This window comes from Eschscholzia californica, unplaced genomic scaffold (genome assembly GCF_041429995.1).
Source record: "Eschscholzia californica isolate CP2 unplaced genomic scaffold, dmEscCali1.0.p SCAF_4, whole genome shotgun sequence".
Lineage (NCBI taxonomy): Eukaryota > Viridiplantae > Streptophyta > Magnoliopsida > Ranunculales > Papaveraceae > Eschscholzia > Eschscholzia californica.
This window is the reverse complement of record NW_028238461.1, coordinates 31383444-31397451: the sequence shown is the minus strand read 5'-3', so window position 1 is coordinate 31397451 and position 14008 is coordinate 31383444.

Here is a 14008-nt window from a genome sequence, read left to right as displayed (position 1 = left end):
AAAGGAAAGAGAAGAGCATGCCTTAGTAATCCAGATATTTATAAAAAAATAGCTTCTAAATCACAAAAAGAAAACGCGAATCCGTGGCAATACAGAGGAGCCAATGAAATACGGATACGTAGTAATGATCGCCGCGCATTGCGAGAACCCTGACGTCCCTTCACTGCCAGATCAAAACCACTCACGGCTTAAGACTGACAAAGATAATGGAGGAGTTAATGGGATTAGACAAAACACGCTAGTCCCTCCACTCACTAAACGCCACGCGTTCAGGCATGGCAACGAAACTATTGTGTACAGTTACCCATAAGATCAAAGCCGGAAGCGCGTGATCAGAAGATCAAATCTGTGACGTCATAGAATCGCACATGGAAAGGAAATCAACTGCTTAGGCAAAAATCGAGACGTGTCATGGAAGAATAAGCCACGTGTCTATCAGCTCAAACAAACATCGCTTGAATCATTTCCGGTAAGAACAACCCTTAGAGAAAAACTCCACCAGCACAGTTGGGGAAGAAAGCACCTCCGACAGCTCGGTTCACATCAGCTCAGTAATGCGCAGCTCTGGAAAACAAAAAGAACGACCAAACTTCACGAAACAGCTCTGGTCCAGGTAAACCCTCGATATTCTTCACTATTTAAAAACACAAGAGTTACTTCTACTCCTCAGTCTCATTACTTTCGACTAAGGAGTGGCGGGACTCATGATGATGCACAAAATGTCCAGACGTTAACTGACGTCTGAAGAGTCAAGATCAGACCTGAAGCCCATTGGGTCAACCCGGATTAAGGTAGCAGGACAGTTGAATCCTTGACGGTCAATTACATATTCCCTTAACTAGGAGGTCGGCTAGAGGAAACTAGCCCTGTAATGCCCTCGACATGAACAGATCAACCCTGGGTTTCTAAAGGAATGAGAAGGGTCTACACAGGTTCGGTCGATGCCTTACGTGAAGGATATATCTGTTCGGTCTGAAGGAGATGTCCTTCCGAAGGAGTGTCCTTCGACCAAGGTGGAAATGAATTCAATTTGACAGTTAAGATAACGATGACTTTATTCCGGCAGATCATCTAGTCCGGTCTAATTAGGGGTCGTAATGCTTAGCTAGAAGCCGCTTACTATCGTCGGGTTACTTCAGTAATCTGCAGCTAGCAAAGACTAAATCCTACAACGGGTTACACCAAAGAGTAATAGCTTGATCGGAGAGAGTTGACTAGTGGGAACTTGCCTATAGATGGATATGATCCAGTCTGATAGTGCCAAAAGATGGAAAGAATCGGGCTCGAATGAGAATCCTGAAAAAGTGGAGAACCCACTTTTGGGACGACTAAATCAAGCCCATTAATAGGTTGATCTGAACTGGCCACAAAAGGGGAGTTGGTCGTCCAGGCTAAGCCCATTAATGGGCTTAAGTGGTCGGCCACACCATTAGGGGAAACCCAAATGGAAATCTCAGGGTTTCCCATTCAGATGGGACTCTGGTGTTTATCTTTTCTAGGGTCCTTATTGAAACCTAATTTGAGTGAGACTCCTATTAGGGTTTCTCTATATAAGGGTCATTAGAGTTCAGAAAAAGGGTTGGATTTTACTCAAGAGAAAACAACTTCTCTCTCACAATATACAGCTGAGTGGAGAGGGGGGTTTAGAGAAAAAGTTCCCAATATATCTAATTAGTGAGATCAACTTCTTCTTCTCAACCTTCAATGGAGTTCTAGCAGACAACAAAGAAGGGAGATCAAGTTATTTACTCGGGTGTCTCAAGTAGAGGAGTGACAATAGGAGCTCTCATCTTCTTCGGGATAAAGTCATTGTAATCTAGTTCGCGGGAAAGCGAATTCAGGTATTTTACTTTCATCTTCTAGTTCATTATTAGTTCATGCATATGATCCTGGTTAGCTAGCGTTAAACATATGATGTTTGAGATTCCGCTTACAACGTTAGTTAGATGATTAGTAGTATTGGATACGTACAAAACCCAGCAGTGGCATCACGAGCTGTTTGCAGGTAACTAGTTTTGACTATAACGAATTAGATTCAGACTTGATTTATTAGATAAATTAGTTTGAATAGAGATTCGAACACATTTTGATTAGTTTTGAATTAGATTTAGACGTAGTCAAATACGAGTTTTGAAAGGGTTTCAAAGCATAGAAACCTTGGATTTTGAGTTTTTTGAAAAGGGTTTTCGAAAACTATGGTTAAGGGTTTTGTTTTAAAAGAGAAGCTTCTAAACCCAGAAGTATACAGCAGCAGCTACAGGAGAAAAGGAAGAAGAAACAAAAGTTTAGAAGTTTCTAAACTCATAGGTGTCCCGGGGCGAGCTGGTCGGAAACGTCCATTACGCGCTCTAGACGCGTCCTATTCTCTGGGACAGCGATCCCAGTCCATCTCGGACTGGGATTCCTAACCCGTCTCGAACTAGGAGTCCGAGACATACGCGTCCAGGACTCGCAGTCGCGTCTAGGACGCGACTGGAGAAGTCCAGACGAGTTCGAGATGCACACAGACTGCTACTCAAACGCGTCTCGGATGCGTTTGGGCATACTAAGGCATCTCGGACGTGGACTCCGAGATGACCCGTCCTTGGCCAGAATCGTCTGGAACAGGAGGAAGCGTCCAACATAGTGCTACACGCGTCTGGACATAGGACAGGACACGTTTTGAACGTGTTTTCTTATGGATCATCCTCTGTTCGGCCCGAGCCGGGACTTGACTTGGGCTTGCCAGAGTCTTGTCAATGGGCCTTGACCAAAGGTTTGGCTTGTGTCTTTCGAGTTTGACTCAGACTCTTTATGGGCCTTGACTCGAGTGAGAGGTCTTGACTTTTCTTCTTCCGATTTCAACAAAAAATTCCCGACATCGACCCGGGCCATCCGAGGGCCCAAACGGAGTTTTTTCTTGAATCGATTTTAGAAATCGTTAAGGAAGAAACGTAACTTGCCATTAATCCAAATTTTACGAAAATTGACTTAGAAGCCCGTTAAACATAGAGATGTCATAATTTCTCACAAATAGCGAACCTATAAACGAATCTAGGCTACAAACTTTATCTTATGAATGCCATTTTTTGTATGTATGTATATGTTAATGCATAGAATAGTATTGCCTTTAGATAAGTTATCGATTCTTGTTTCTAAGCACAAGTGAGTATGTGGCCGAATAATACTTATAGTATAGGGTTATAGAATCCATTGATGAACCAAACGATGAGATCATGGTTTACGTGGGAGTAGTCAATGGAGGTTCAAGGAAAGAAATCCAAACGAACCATAGGCGAACAAGAAGTAACCTAAAAGAATAGATCTTTTAGGGGCTATACTAGGAACTAATTAATTCTTTACGCGAACTCACATATACTCTATGTATTAAGTCATGAATGGTTATGTTAGAGTTCACAGTAACGCATACTTGATAAAATACGTAAAAGTACCCAAAAAGAATTTTGAGTAAAGCCTACCCAGAATAAGACAGCTGTTGAGCCTTTGTTTATCAATGGTGGGTCTGCCTCCGCAGGGTGCCTGCCTTCTTTTACCTCGGGAGAGTACGGGTAGATCTATGAAGAGGTCTATGATGTGACACTAAAATGTCACATTTGGAGAGCCTAACTTAGAGTAATTATTCCTTTTCGAGTGTTATCAATAATATTTTATGTGTTTTTCATGTTAGGTACCTATTTTGGAGTTAGACATGAAAATCGGAATAAAGGGAGCGAATCATCACTATCATTTCATGTGCCGAAAATGAGAGAAAAAGACTTCAAGCAAATCAAATGACAAGTATAGTCAATGACGAGTCCGACGGTGAAAACGGTATTCAATTTGGAGTCCGGACGGGGAAGATGTGGAAGAAAGAAGTCCGAGGGTATTCTAGTCCGTTGTAAGAATTTGAAGATGTAGAGACAAGGATGGAGGCACTCTCTTGGTTTCTAAATCAAAGCCCAAAACCAAGTCCAAGCCCAAGAAATATTAAGAGAAGAAGAATTGGGTAGAGATTTTATAGGCACCCATTTGTGGTCTAAAGACTTAGTCAAGTTTGACTAAGTCTAGGGTTTGACTCAAGTTAGAGTAAGGGGTCAAAGGCTACTATTCATCTTCTTCTTCAATCATCATTCAAGCACCAAAGTGGGGAGGCAAGAGGCTAGGGTTTTGAAGCTTCTTCATCACTAAAGTTCAAGGTTCAAGAGCTTGAGAGAGAGAAAAAGAGAGGAAAGAGAAGGAGGAGTGCCGGCCAAAGCTAGGCTGGCCAAGCTCAAGGCCGGCCTAGCCTTGGCCGACAGCAGCTCGGGCTGCACGGCAGCAGCTCGAGCTGCTCGGGAGATGCTGCAAAAGAGCACGGGACGGCAAAGAGCAGCCTTCATCACCAGCTCGGGACACAGCAGCAACAGCAAGCTCGGGTAGCTGCTGCTCCAGGCCGGACGCAAGGAAGCTGCTGTTCGGGACGGTCATGGCACGGGACAGCAAGCATGGGACTCCTTGCAGCCACACGGACGTGCACAAATAGCTCGGGTTGCGGCTGCAATGGTGCGGGATGCAACCTTTAGCCCGGATCTGACTTGCTTGGCCGGAATCTAGGGATTTGGCCGGATTTTTCCACCTTCTTTGGCCGGACTTTTCATGATCTTCCGGCAACCTTTTTGATCCGAAACTTTAGGGCTTTTGTTCCCCATGTCTTGATTTTGCTTCCCATGTGGTTTGATTTGATTTTGGTTGAAGATTGCTAGAGAGAGAAAGCTAGGGTTTAGCTTTAATGGAGGTTTGTGATAAATGGAGAAGATGATGGTGGTCACTATGGGGAACCCAGAATTTGCTAAGGGGAGATCGGCTGCACCTTAAAGACTCATATTTTCCGACAATCTTAGCCTCGAACCACATCGAAAAAGGGGGATTCTCTCATCATTTCCTTTCCATTTCTTATTCAATCACCATGTTTAGTTAACTTTAGTGTGTCAATTATATGAGATGAAATGTGATGAATTCGTGATTATGTTTAATATGATTTGATGTTTTGATTATAAATTGATGTTCATACATTTCGATTATCGTTTTGATCGTATTTTCATGCGTCTTGTCAAGCACTTCGCATAGTTAATAGACGAAACGAAGTATTCGATATCGATCGTAGTCTAAGTCATATTTTCATGTGTCTTGTCATGCACTTCACATAGTTAGGCGACTAGACAACACTTTCGTTGACTCGGGATTAACCGATTTAGACGTTTGTTTGACTAAGTATGATCTCCGGATATACGTAGTACTTAGAGACATCTATTTTAGGAGTCGAATATCGATTGTACCTCGACACATCAAATCGGACTACACATAGTCATAGGTTTATCATTATGGATTCCCGGACTTCGACACCTCGCTCACTTATTTGCCTCCCGACTCTTGTTGCCTCCCGACTCTTGTTCCTCCGACACTTCTCTCAAATCTCTCTCGCCCGTTTTACTTATTTTGTTTAATTAATTTATTTGTTTTCTTATTACTTATTCAATCTAAAACCCCCATTTATCTTTGTTTCCTTTCCTATTTAGTCTAAGTTAGCATTTGATACATAGACCGGGGGATAAGACCCTTCGTTATCCAAACTACCAACTTATCCTTGGATCGACTCCGGTTTTACCGGTTACTACTTGATACCTCCGCTTGGGTGTGTAACCTTTTCGGGTGCATCAAGTTTTTGGCGCCGCTGCCGGGGATAGGTTTTAGTAGTTAGGATAGCGTTTGTTGTTTTGTTCATTAGTCTTGTGTTAGTGCTTTCTTAGACGATTTCTCTTTATTTATTTTTGTAGTTTTTTATCTTCTTTTTAGGTACCGTTTTCGAGAAAAGAGCCAAAAGTGACATAAAGGCGAAGGAAAAGGAAGGATTCGAGAAGTTTAAGAAGAAAGACGAACGAAACGAGAGGAGCCCTCGATAGTATCGCATTCTATCTCATCCTTTTTACTTGTGTGATTGTTTAGTTCTATAAGTGTGTGTTCCCATTTTTTGCGATTGTGTGTTAGTATCCTTGAATATAGTGAGATCATGGCAAGTTGGTCATTTGATGAGAATGACCTTATGCGAACCCTTTCCAACACTAGTCGACCATCTACAAGTCATCAGGACTACACAAATTTACATAGGAATGTTCCGACTAGTGATAGGAATAGGCGAGTTGAGCCTGACCGACCTAGGATGACCATGGGTGAATATCGACGGATGTATGGAGTCGGTCAGACTCGTCATGAACATGGTTTTAGGGATTATGAGCATGAGGGTAATCAACCCCGTAAGAGTCTTCGAGACTATCGACAAGAATTTGAGATGACCACACCTTCATGTATGAATTTGTCATTTGATGAGGACCGTAGTTCTATTAGTATTGATCGACCACGTCGAAGTCTTCGTGACTATCGACAAGCATATATGAACGGTTCACTTAGTGATGACAATTCCCGACTCGATGATTCCACTCAAAGAGTCGAGTCTAGGTACCTACACGAAGGTAGTGAAGAAAGGACCATGGAGACCATTAGCCCGGTTTGTGCTATTTGTGCGAGCTTAGACCATTTGACCGACTATTGTCCCATGATCCGTGTTCCGCGAGAGTCTTCGTCTAGTTATACTCATGTGCCTTATTACGAGGAGATGTCTGAAGAGACTCTCCTATTAGTTTTAGAGTATCAAACTAGATTCAATCGAGAAATAAAAGAGATCACGGAATGGATTCTCAATATTGTTGATAGAATTGAGTCGGAACCTATCATCGACGAGGAAGGGGTTTGCGCACCCCAAACTCAAGAGGAGACTATGAATGATGGTGAGGGTAATACACCTAACTCTAGTCTTAAGTTAAATGTCGAAGAAGCTCCTGATAGACCATTTGAACATGAATTGACCGATGACCCTCATTGCCCACTCCCTCGACCATTTTCATCTCACCATGAGTCGACTACATTAGATTTTGAGGTTGAGGATGATAGCTCTACGAGCAAACTTGGGAATCACACAATGTTGAACTTTCCAACTTTTACAACTTGTGATTATTTGGATGAGTTATGTAGTAGTGAAGGTGTTGCAACCAACTTTGAGGCTCTCGATGCCTTTAAGGATGTCGATAACATAGTAGTTGAAGAGATAGCGGATAGCTTGTTGGATTATTTACCTAAGGAAATTATGGACCTTGACTTGGTCCCTGAGCCTATTGTCTTGCCCTTAGAGTCTAGTTCGACCTTCCACATGATCTCAGACTCGGTTGTTGACCCCTTCAGGGACACTTCGGACGTCTTCCCTAGCATGTCTAGGGACTTAGTGGATGTTTTATCCACTAAGCTTGAGTTTGATTATTTGCCTCGGACTGACCTCCTCCCACTTCCCTTATATGTCGACCCTTTTGACGACTTTTTAGTCGTCGCCCCTAGCATTTATGCGTACTTAGTGGACCGTGCATCCACTAAGTTTGGGGATGGTCTCTTTTCGCTTTTAGTCTCATGTGCACTTATATGGTTCGATATTATTGTGAGACTTTTAGCATTTGTATATAGCTTTCTTTGGGTTGACCCCCAAATCTTCCGGCTTTTACTATATGATCGTTAGCCGACTAAGATTGGCCTTTGATGTTTGTGGGTATCATCTCTGGAAACCCTCCACGAGACATAACTCGTGCTCTTGTGTGAAAACAAGAGAATCAAAGGCTAATTGCATAGCTCGATGCAATCGTCTATACCCGCGTTAGTGGTAGACTTTATATGGTCATGTCTTCTTTTGTGCTTCATTCTCATTATATTTTTGGATATTTTAGGAGCATCTCTTATATGTTTTACTTCTAAGGCGTGGTTTGTTCCAAGTTTGGGGATGGCGCGAGCTTAACATCAACTTGGAACCTCTTTATACATGAGCCTTGGTAGTATCATCTTTTATCTCTATCGGTTATGGTAATATCTCTCCACTCTTCTCTTTAAATTGATGTACCTCTTTATCTTTTGGTGAGTGTATGCTTGGAACATTGAGGACAATGTTAGTTTTAAGTTTGGGGATGCGGGATATGACCATAACCAATGCATGACCATGGGTTTCAAAGACAAAAGGGTTCAAATTAGCCAAAATTTGAAAATTTTGAACATTTTGAGTAGATTTGCATGTGATTGTAGTGATGGTTTTAAGAATGTTGATGCATATGTGTCGAGTTGATGAGTTTTGTGATTGCTAATGGTCTTTGCATGAAAGTCAAGCCTTTGAGTGTTTGTGTTATGCTATGGGAGTAACATCTTAGTGAAGAAGAAACATCTCTAAGAAATCTAGAGTAGTCATTAGTGGAGACTTAACCCATGTGAGAGCTCAAAGCCTAAATTGTCCTTCCAGTGTACTCTTCCGCGCTAACTCCGAGTAGAATGAAGAGCTACTCAACCTCGTAACTATTAAAAGAGCTCATTTGATCTCGTGTGCTCAACTTTCTTAGCCACTAGGAGTGACATTAGGATAGCGAATTAACCATGCCCTTGTAGTCCATGAAACCCAATAAGAGTGTCAACTAGAGGGAGGCGGATACTCCATTACCATCATCATCTTATATCCCGAGAATGAAGACATGAGAAGAAAGAAAGAAGAATGTCAAAGCAAGTATGAAATAGAAAAAGTTGATTGCAAGAATATAGTATTGTGTGAGTTATGTTTGTTTTATGTGATGTTGTGTTATGAAAAAAAAAAAAAAAAAAAAAGTGAAAAAGTGAAAAAAAAAGAAAGAAAGAAAGACAAAAAGAAAAAAAATGAATGATGAATAAAGTTGTTTATGTTATGTTTGAGCATGTTAGCTCTTTTGTGTGAGTGATGTGATTGTATATATGTGTGTTTGTGTGTATGTTCATGAATAAGTATTCGAAGCAAGAAACGAATGTGGAAGTGCTTAAGAGGTTCTATCATGAAGAGTTCGACATTCTCGGGAATCCTCCATCGTCATCCATCTTTAGTATCCGTTAACCTTTGGAAGGCATTCTTAGAGGGTAGAACGGGTGAGAAGGGTGAGTGAGCTTCCCCACTCTATTTAGTGGCTAATTTCTTTTCGAAGATCATTCGTTCCATAATGTTGTCCTCACCCCTTTTTTATGTGTTGAGTCCATGTTAGTGATCACACTCACACATACGAGCGAACCATTCTTGAATGATTTCATATTTGGAGTGTATGTCCGTGAGGCCGAAGTCGAGGCGAAATGTACTAAACTAGGATTCAAGGCGTTGTGACTTCGGAACATAGATGTTGCTCGTTATGGTATGACACTTGCATTTTAGGGTAAGATCTTTAATGAAGAGGTTCTTAGCTTTTATATGAACTTATTTACTTGATTCATTATGTGTTGACATGCTTAAATCCTTTACTATACGAACCATGCTTATCTATGATTTGGATGTTGGACCCTTGTGTATTTGAAACCACGATGTTTGTGGGTGTCATCTATGGAAACCCTCACGAGACGACACTCGTCCTTTAGGGGCAACCTAGGGGTTTAAAGGCTTGTTGCATACGCTAAATGCAACCGGGATGCTTCCGAAAGTGAGTTAGGCTTTTATTTTGTTTTATTTGCTCGAGGACTAGCAAAGTTTAAGTTTGGGGATCTTGATGTGACACTAAAATGTCACATTTGGAAAGCCTAACTTAGAGTAATTATTCCTTTTCGAGTGTTATCAATAATATTTTATGTGTTTTTCATGTTAGGTACCTATTTTGGAGTTGGACATGAAAATCGGAATAAAGGGAGCGAATCATCACTATCATTTCATGTGCCGAAAATGAGATAAAAAGACTTCAAGCAAATCAAATGACAAGTATAGTCAATGACGAGTCTGACGGTGAAAACGGTATTCAATTTGGAGTCCGGACGGGGAAGATGTGGAAGAAAGAAGTCCGAGGGTATTCTAGTCCGTTGTAAGAATTTGAAGATGTAGAGACAAGGATGGAGGCACTCTCTTGGTTTCTAAATCAAAGCCCAAAACCAAGTCCAAGCCCAAGAAATATTAAGAGAAGAAGAATTGGGTAGAGATTTTATAGGCACCCATTTGTGGTCTAAAGACTTAGTCAAGTTTGACTAAGTCTAGGGTTTGACTCAAGTTAGAGTAAGGGGTCAAAGGCTACTATTCATCTTCTTCTTCAATCATCATTCAAGCACCAAAGTGGGGAGGCAAGAGGCTAGGGTTTTGAAGCTTCTTCATCACTAAAGTTCAAGGTTCAAGAGCTTGAGAGAGAGAAAAAGAGAGGAAAGAGAAGGAGGAGTGCCGGCCAAAGCTAGGCTGGCCAAGCTCAAGGCCGGCCTAGCCTTGGCCGACAGCAGCTCGGGCTGCACGGCAGCAGCTCGAGCTGCTCAGGAGATGCTGCAAAAGAGCACGGGACGGCAAAGAGCAGCCTTCATCACCAGCTCGGGACACAGCAGCAACAGCAAGCTCGGGTAGCTGCTGCTCCAGGCCGGACGCAAGGAAGCTGCTGTTCGGGACGGTCATGGCACGGGACAGCAAGCACGGGACTCCTTGCAGCCACACGGACGTGCACAAATAGCTCGGGTTGCGGCTGCAATGGTGCGGGATGCAACCTTTAGCCCGGATCTGACTTGCTTGGCCGGAATCTAGGGATTTGGCCGGATTTTTCCACCTTCTTTGCCCGGACTTTTCATGATCTTCCGGCAACCTTTTTGATCCGAAACTTTAGGGCTTTTGTTCCCCATGTCTTGATCTTGCTTCCCATGTGGTTTGATTTGATTTTGGTTGAAGATTGCTAGAGAGAGAAAGCTAGGGTTTAGCTTTAATGGAGGTTTGTGATAAATGGAGAAGATGATGGTGGTCACTATGGGGAACCCAGAATTTGCTAAGGGGAGATCGGCTGCACCTTAAAGACTCATATTTTCCGACAATCTTAGCCTCGAACCACATCGAAAAAGGGGGATTCTCTCATCATTTCCTTTCCATTTCTTATTCAATCACCATGTTTAGTTAACTTTAGTGTGTCGATTATATGAGATGAAATGTGATGAATTCGTGATTATGTTTAATATGATTTGATGTTTTGATTATAAATTGATGTTCATACATTTCGATTATCGTTTTGATCGTATTTTCATGCGTCTTGTCAAGCACTTCGCATAGTTAATAGACGAAACGAAGTATTCGATATCGATCGTAGTCTAAGTCATATTTTCATGTGTCTTGTCATGCACTTCACATAGTTAGGCGACTAGACAACACTTTTGTTGACTCGGGATTAACCGATTTAGACGTTTGTTTGACTAAGTATGATCTCCGGATATACGTAGTACTTAGAGACATCTATTTTAGGAGTCGAATATCGATTGTACCTCGACACATCAAATCGGACTACACATAGTCATAGGTTTATCATTATGGATTCCCGGACTTCGACACCTCGCTCACTTATTTGCCTCCCGACTCTTGTTGCCTCCCGACTCTTGTTCCTCCGACACTTCTCTCGAATCTCTCTCGCCCGTTTTACTTATTTTGTTTAATTAATTTATTTGTTTTCTTATTACTTATTCAATCTAAAACCCCCATTTATCTTTGTTTCCTTTCCTATTTAGTCTAAGTTAGCATTTGATACATAGACCGGGGGATAAGACCCTTCGTTATCCAAACTACCAACTTATCCTTGGATCGACTCCGGTTTTACCGGTTACTACTTGATACCTCCGCTTGGGTGTGTAACCTTTTCGGGTGCATTAGTCTACATATCTAACTGGTTATTCTCAACGAGTCAGCAAAAGGGTTTTAGATTTCGAGGCAAAGAATTGAACACATAAACGTGTTATTCATCAACCAAGAGTCATAGGAGTATGACCAGTAAAGAGTTACTCACCAAGGACGATGGGGTTAAGGGCAGTGCCCTAGTACGCTTAACCTCAAAGAAATGTGGTCTTGGAATCGCATTATTCAACCAGGGACAATTCATTGAATAATGTGGCAAAACCTGTGTTTTTGCTATCATAATAAGTTTTAGAATTTTTCTTTTTCTTTTAATGTATAGGATATATGACTGTTAGAAAATAACTTTCCAACCTTCGTTCATTCCTTGAGAAGGAATTAAACGAAAGTTATTTGCTTGATTGGATTAGAATCCGAGAAATGCTCTCGAATTTGAAACAAAAAAAAACGTCCGAGAATATCCCATTCCTAATGTTCACTCCTACCTCAATGATTGAGGATAAAGGAGAATGTGATTATCTGAAAAGTCGTCTTAAGAAAGAAAAACCAAAAGGTTCCGGATTTTCTCTTCTTCAAGCAATGACTAAAGATATTATCCTTCACCAGTTCAATACAGATTGAAGAAAGACAGGGTAAAATCATGGATAAGTCAGTCAGTTTGTGAAGACAACTGAAAAGAACATTGAGGAACGTTTGAATCTAAGAAGCAAGTTCTTGAGATTCAGAAACCAAAGGAATATAAGAAGAGTTCTTATGATTCAAAGGGTTGGTATAAATGTTTCTAAAACAATGGCTAGACCATAAAGAAAACTACCCTGAGTACCTGGAAGACAAAAGAAACGGAATTAAGAATTCCGGTTCTTGCATCTTTGCTAACAAAGTTAATCTAGCAAGAATAGTATACTTCCTTCATTAGGTATTTAAGACCGGATGTGCAGCTCAGTGAGAGCTCAAGGAAATTACATACTTGACTGAAAGGACAAAAGATCCAAGAGGGAGTAGAAGCAAGTGATTGCTAAGGATGCTGAATTAGATCAAAGTCATCTTTTACACACTGATCTAGCTTAGAACTTAATAAGTGTTATTATGTTCTTCTAGAAACATCTAATGTTTTAAACCAATGCTAAATTAACAAAAGGGGCTCTAGGAGAACTAAAACATTGACAATGATGCTATAGGCTATAATCAAAGGATTAGAACCAGTCAACTCTGGTTTTGTCATTGCGTCAAATTGACATAAGACACATGAAGAAGATCCATTGGTATGGATTTCTAAGCCCAATGATTTAGAATCATACGACATATGTGAATTTTGTTCAAAAAGGACTATTTGACAAAGTCACCTTTTCGAAAGGAAGATATGACTAGTGAACTAATAGTCTTCATATGTACGGATGTATGTAAAACTATTAAAAAACTAACTAGAGTTAACCAAAATGGTGAATATTTAAGTCATTCGATTGGATCGAAATGGTGAATATTTGAGTCAGACATTTGATGACCATCAAAGAAGTTGAGAAATAATTTCTCACCTTGCTGCACAAACATATCGTATGGATGATGAGCCTAGTGGGAGTCATCGAACATGTTAGACATGAGTCGATCAAGTTGGGTATATGCCAATCTTCCGAACACTTTCTGGGATATATTCTCAACAAGGTCGTTCTTCCTACCTAACCACATTCTGTCTAAAAATTGAAAGACAAAGTATTTTTTTATGAATAAAGAAATATAGGGGATTTTTCTACAACCCATCAGAGAACAAAGCGTTTGTTACTCGTGATGTGTCTTCTTTGAAATAATGGTTATTTCCAAGAAGACATGTGGGAGAAATTTAAGATATCGAAGAAATTCGATTTGAGCAACAAACTGACAATGGTATAACAAACCAAGAGTGGTGTACGAATGTCAGAAATTGCGGTTCTTATCTATTCTAGCCGATAGACATGGAAATAGAGGAGGAGATAGAAGATCTCGGAGATCCTCCCGCATAAGTCGAATTAGATTCGCATGAGAGCACTCAAGAAGTTGAGAGCACTCAAGAAGTTGAGAGCATCTCAAAGTTGTTCAAACACCCCTCGTAGGCCTTAAGCGCTCATAGATCTGTCTCAGAGGACTGAAAACCTTCTGAAGAAGAAAATGAGCTACATACACAAAAGTTATGAAGGAATCGCTCCGAAATATGGTTTGGAACCTTAAGATCATAATGGAATCCATGTCTAAAATCAAGTTTTGAAACTTGGTCTATTTTGCTTAAAGTAATAGTTCATGTTAAGTACAAATAGGTTTTTCATAGTGAAAAACATACAAGGATGGAAACATTGGTGTTTC